The sequence below is a fragment of the Meriones unguiculatus genome, chromosome 10, assembly GCF_030254825.1.
Source record: "Meriones unguiculatus strain TT.TT164.6M chromosome 10, Bangor_MerUng_6.1, whole genome shotgun sequence".
Taxonomy (NCBI): Eukaryota; Metazoa; Chordata; class Mammalia; order Rodentia; family Muridae; genus Meriones; species Meriones unguiculatus.
In genome coordinates this window covers 60456694-60462816 of record NC_083358.1, presented here as the reverse complement: position 1 = coordinate 60462816, position 6123 = coordinate 60456694, and positions in this window count along the sequence as shown.

Sequence of the window (6123 nt, the reverse complement as noted above, 5' to 3'; positions counted from 1 at the left end):
CCCCCCTGTGGTTCCCTTTCTCCTCCCGTCCCAATCCCTCCCTTCCTCCACCTTCTGCATGCATGCCCCTCCCCAAGTCCGATGGTAGGGGAGGTCTTCTTTTCCTTTCTTCTGTTCCTGGTCAATTAGGTCTCATCAGGAGTGGCTGCATTGTCTTCTTCTATGGCCTGGTAATGCTGCTTCCCCCTCAGGGGGAGGTAATTAAAGAGCAGGCCAATGAGTTCATGTCAGAGACAGTCCCTGTTCCTATTACAATGGAACCCACTTGGATACTGAACTGCCATGGGCTACATCTGTGCAGGGGGTCTTAGGTTATCTCCATGTATAGTCCTTGGTTGGAGTGTCAGTCTCAGGAAAGACCCCTGTGCTCAGATTTTTTGGTTCTGTTGCTCTCCTTGTGGAGTTCCTGTCCTCTCCAGATCTTACTGTTTCCCACTTCTTTCCTAAGATTCCTGCACTCTGCCCAAAAGTTGCCCATAAGTCTCAGCATCTGCATTGATAGTCTTCAGGGCAGAGCCTTTCAGAGGTCCTCTGTGTCAGGCTCCTAGCTTGTTCCCTCTTTTCTCCTTCTTCTGATGTCCATCCTCTTTGCCTTTCTGGATAGGGGTTGAGCATTTTAAAGCTACATATTTAATCATAAGGACGACTCCCGATGGTGGAGTGTGAGGCTTTACAGTGGGATAAACCACCTTTGGGGTACCTGTGGCTTAAAACTGTATTCCTAAACTTTTAGGTGACTGCATTGGAACAGACTGATATTCTCATGGAATAGGCTAGCAGCCATAGGACTTTGGCCTCTTATTTTCTTTCATCCTTTCTTTCTCTCTTTCCTTTTATCTTTCTTTCTTTCTTTCTTTCTTTCTTTCTTTCTTTCTTTCTTTCTTTCTTTCTTTCTTTTCTTTCTTTCTTTTTCTTTCTTTCTCTCTCTTTCCTTCCTTCCTTTCTCTCTCTGTCTCTTCTTCTTCTTCTTTTTCTTCTTCTTCTTCTCATGTGCTTTGCTATCCTGGTTCCTCTCATGAGCTGAGGCCCCACCAGAAGCTGAGATGTTTTTGGACTTTATTACAAACTTTTCTCCTTTGTGAGTTACTCAGTTTCAGGCACTCTGTTATAGCGAAAGGGAAGGATGAAGAACTTTGGAAGCAAGCAGTAGAGTGTTGCTTTAGCAACACGTGACTAAGTGGAAGCAGTAGCCAAAGTGACCAATAGGCCCAGGCCGCAGCAGCTTTGTAGTGAGAGTAGGAAAGGAGTGCTTGTCGTAAAGAGAACACTTGGGGTAATTCTGGGGAGAGCTCAGGAAAACACAAGAATAAGGACCGTGTGGGACTAAAATGGTTGTGGCCATAGTACTGATGAAACTGTGGGGAACATAGACTGTGACAATAGGGTTGTAGGTAGAAATGAGAATGTCTTCCAGGGACACAGAGTGAAAGCTGTCCTATTACATAGCTGCAAGGAAAGGGGCTATGTTAGTGCTTTCTCTGCCTTGTGGGAGACAAGGGGACAACATCGTATATCTGGAAGAAGACCTACCTCTGCTGAAGAGCTCCTCAGATACTCCCAGGCCTCTCTTTACCATTTATGGGACGTAACAGCTAACACTGGAAGTCATAGTCACAGGAGAAACACAGCATTGAAACTGGAAAAATTAATAGCCTAGTCATTCAAGAGTCAAAAATCATGGTCAACAGAGATTGCTGCTGTTTGTGAGGGAGGTCAGGCCAAGCACAAACGAATTAAGTCCTACCAATCAGAGCAAAGCGGAAAGGCCCCAAAGCAATTTCAAAAGTCATTGAATCTGCCTCTCTCATCAGAGCCCAGAATCCCAGAGGGGCAGACTAATTCCAGGAGGACTGGCTGAGGAATCCTCCATGGCCTTATCACTTCTGGTGGCCCAAGGATTCTGCTCCCTGGATCCCATTGTAGCTCTGTCCGGCCATGGCCATCTGTGGCTCAGGTGTATCCAGGTGTGCCTGTGGTCATATATCCAAAGCACCCAGTCAGTAAGCCTGGGCAGCATGCTGTGCTTCAACTGGATCCAGACGTGCCTCCTGCTGCAGCAAAGAGCACAGTAAGCGAACAGTGGTACCCACTCAGCAGAATGCAGAGCGGAATGCAGGGGTGATGGGGGTGTGGAGCCTTTGATCTGAACTTCAAAAGATCTGGGAGCTGGGGACTTGCCAGGATAGGAGGTGGCAGAGTCTACATCAGGCCACTGTCCAGAGGAAGTGCTGGGGCTGCAGGTGTGGTTCCTAAAATGACAAGTCACTCATAGTTCAGTGAAGACATCCCTGCCCTGCCCCCGCCCCAGATAGTAGCCGTGTTGACTGAGCCCCACCAAGCTGTGGGAGCAGAGCTGCCTGCAGTCTTGGGAACACACCCTCCACCCTGGGCTTGGAGTAAAAGAAGGTTCTAGAGGTTTAATGTGTAATGTCTATTCTTCTGGGTGCCACTCCCCTTGCCCATGCTTCTCGTTGGGAATCAGTGTCCACCCTAAGCTTGTCCAGTTTTTACAAGTCAAAGTTGATGACTTGTCCGGATTCTACAACCTCATACTTGACAGGAGTTTGCCTTGAGTCTCAGGTGACACAAAGGACTTGGAAACTGATTCTGGAACTAGCCCAGACTTGGGGGATTATTGGGACAAAATAAATATAGTTTCATAAGAAGTACGTGAACGTGGGGCAGAGCTGAAAAATTAACAGTTTATGCTCTCCCAGTCTAGGCCCATGTGCTGGGACCTGGGCCTAGCAGGAGGCATTTGAAGGATGGAGGCTTTATGCGTGGATATGGTTTCCTCATCCATGCTTTCAGTCATCCTGAAGGTTTGTCCCTGTTCCCTTTCCTTTGTGCATGTCCCTCCTTTTCTTTCTGTTTTCTCACAGGCAAAAGCAGCATAAAGTGCTCACGAGAAGCCAGGCAGAGGCTGGTAGCATGCTTCTGGACTTTTTGACCTTGAACCATATATAACTCTTTGATTTATAAATTTCATGGTGTCAGGTATTCCTGTTATGGTAACAGAAGATGAACTAAGTATAATTGCCAAATTCACATGAGGGAAAATAGTTTAACATTTTTCTTTCTTTTTTCTTTTATTTTCTTTCTTTCTTTCTTTCTTTCCTTCCTTCCTTCCTTTCCTTCTTTCTTTTATTTATTTTATTTTTATTTTATTTTTTTGAGACAGAGTTTAACTATGTTGGCCTGGCTGATATGCATCCAGGCTGTCCTCAAATTCACGGAGCTCTGCCTGCCTCTGCCTCCCAAATACTGGAAAAGGAATTGAGAGTTTGAATGAGGTCCTATTTATTAAATAAATCGAATCAAGAACAATCCTTTAAGAGAGAAGTAAATGCTCTGCAAAAGATACCAACAAAAGAAAGAGGTGAGTAGCAGAAAACACTTGCAGAACCCCAGAGCTAATGATACATAAAGAACTCAAAACTCAACAAGAAACAGACTACCTCTGTAAAGTGGTGGCAATACCTGGAGAAAATGCTTACTAAAGACAGAATTCAGATGGCAAGCAAACATGTGACAGGTCCTCTACACTACATTCCATGAGGGAACTGCGAATGACATCATTATACCAGTCAAAATGCAAAACATTTAAAATCTCAAACCCTGGTGAGGGTACAATCTTGCTTATTAGTGAGGAGAATTCAAAACGGAATATAGATGGTTTCTTACAAAACTGTATTTTCATGGCATACAATGCAGCAGTTAGGACTAGTGCCTCAATATTCACCCAAAGGATTTGGAAACATGTTTGCATTAAATGGCAAACAAAAAACAATGTCCACACAGATGCTAAAGGAGCTTGATTCAACATTTAAAACGTTAAAGCAACCAAGATGCTCTTGAGAAGGTGAGTGGATAAATAACTGTGGTATGTCCATCCAGTAGGATATTATCCAGTGCTAAAAAATAATGAATTAGCAGGGACGTGGGAGAAGCTCAATAGCGTACAATGAAGCAGAAGAAGTTAACTTGAAAATGCTATGCACTGTGGGATTCCAATCCTATGGCATTCTAGAAAGGAAAGACAGAAATAGCAGAAAGATCACATTTCTAGGGATTACAGGAGATGGGGGTTAGCAGATCATACACAGGGGATTGTCAGGGTGAATGTCCAGTCAGTTCCAGCTGCTATGACACAGTGGTGAGGATTCAGTAGCTTAAACCGAATAGGAAACCATCATGTTTCACAGTTCTGGAGCCAGCAGGTCCGCTGACTGGAGAGAGTGTGCCTTCTGCTGGGTAGCTCAGTGATTCAGGCCATGGGTGACTCTGATGTGGGGTGCTGATTGTGGGGGAGGCAGAGAGCATCTGGAACTCTTCTGTGCTTTCCGCTCAAGTTCACTTTGAGGGGAGGATTGGGAGGGAAAGAGGGAGAGGGCTATAGCCAGGATACAAGTGAATGTCTAAAATTATTTAAAAATAAAAAATATTAAAAATTTCACTCTGAACCTATATCTGTTCTAAGAAACAAAATCTATTTTTTTTTTTTTAAGAATAAACATTTCCATGACTGGAGAAGCAAAACTATTCTCTTGCTTGTTTCCATCTTGTCTGTGTCAGTGTTCAAATCACAGATCAGTAGAAACAGAGGCAGTGACATCCACAAAGCTGAAAAACACTGCCCTTCTAACAGAAAGATCACCAAACCCAGAGTTACAGGCTATTTTTGCTGAGCTGGATTACTTTCTGCAGAAAAGCTGAGCCACCCTCCCTCAACCCCATGCATGAAGTTGAACACAACAGAATTTGACATGGCAGATAAAACTGAGCTATTACAGAGAATACAGAATACCTGTGGCTCTCAAGAGTAAACTTCCTTCCAGACATCAGGAGCACTCAACTCATAAAGATAGATATCATGCTGCTTCTTCAAAGTCAAAAGGAAAGACCCAGTCCAAGGAGGACCTAGTTCAGGGATTAAGGGCAGAAAAAAAATGCATTTACAGTGTTTAAAAATAGAAAAAGATTAATACATAGAAGTTCAAAGCACATCAACAAAAGTCAGAAGGACATGAAACTACATAAATAAAAGGCACATTTCCCTGTTGTTTTCCTGTGTTCTGTCTCCACATTGACTTCCCAGCAGACACTGCTCTAGACTGCCTGTGATAAAATTGTTGCAGGTCTACCATTATCCTGACTCGCATTTTCTAGATGACTTTAAAAAAAAAATCCCTTTTATCATAGCAAATTCATGAAACTGCATAAGAAGGAAACCTGCTGGAGAAATTCATGACTGTGATTGGTAAGCCTGAAATGTAATATGAGACAAAGTACAGGGCTGAACAAAATATTCTCATGTCGTGACAAAGCTGAATTAAGACACAAACTTTGAAGTAGGGTAAGCAAAGCAGAAACCTGTGACTGAAAGGACCGACCAACACACAGCACAAAACAATGCCTGTTGCTGCCCAGAGACAAATGAGCCCCATCTTCACTGTACACAAGAGACTTTGGTGAACTGATGGTCGAGTGTGGCTCAACTGGGTGCCAGGAATTCGTTTCTCCAAACCCTCCAGCCATCCAATTCCAACTGTTCCTTCTCTCTTCTCTTTCCCTCTTCTCTATCCACAGCTCCTTCCTACATGTAGGTGGTAGCTTAGGAGTGGTGCTGTGCTGGCTTCCTATTTGGGGTGCAGAGCACTGCCTGGTCTCAGCAAGTCAGTTTGGGAGTCACTGGGTGCCTCGTGAGGACTGGGACCCAGCACCCCCCTTTAGGAAGTTTCTCCTCTATGGGGCTCTGTGAGAATTTGCAGGGCTGGACAGATGGCTGAGTTCTATTCCCAGCACCCACAAAACTCCCTGTAACTCTTACTGCAGGGGATCAAGATTAATTAAATTTTAAATTTCAAATTTCAAAATTAATTTTAAAAATTTAATTAAAATATAACATTACCTCTCCTTTTCTTGTTTCTCCTCCAACTCCTTTCTTACTCCCTCTCTTTTGGATGATCATATCTCTCTACGTATCTTGTTGAGTCCATTTTAATATGGCTTTTGTATGTATGATTCCAGGGCTGACTACTTTGGATTAGATACTGGATACTTCGGCACTGACTGCTCAGGGAACATCTTGGAAGAGGGGACAGAATTTCAGAGTGCCAGGAA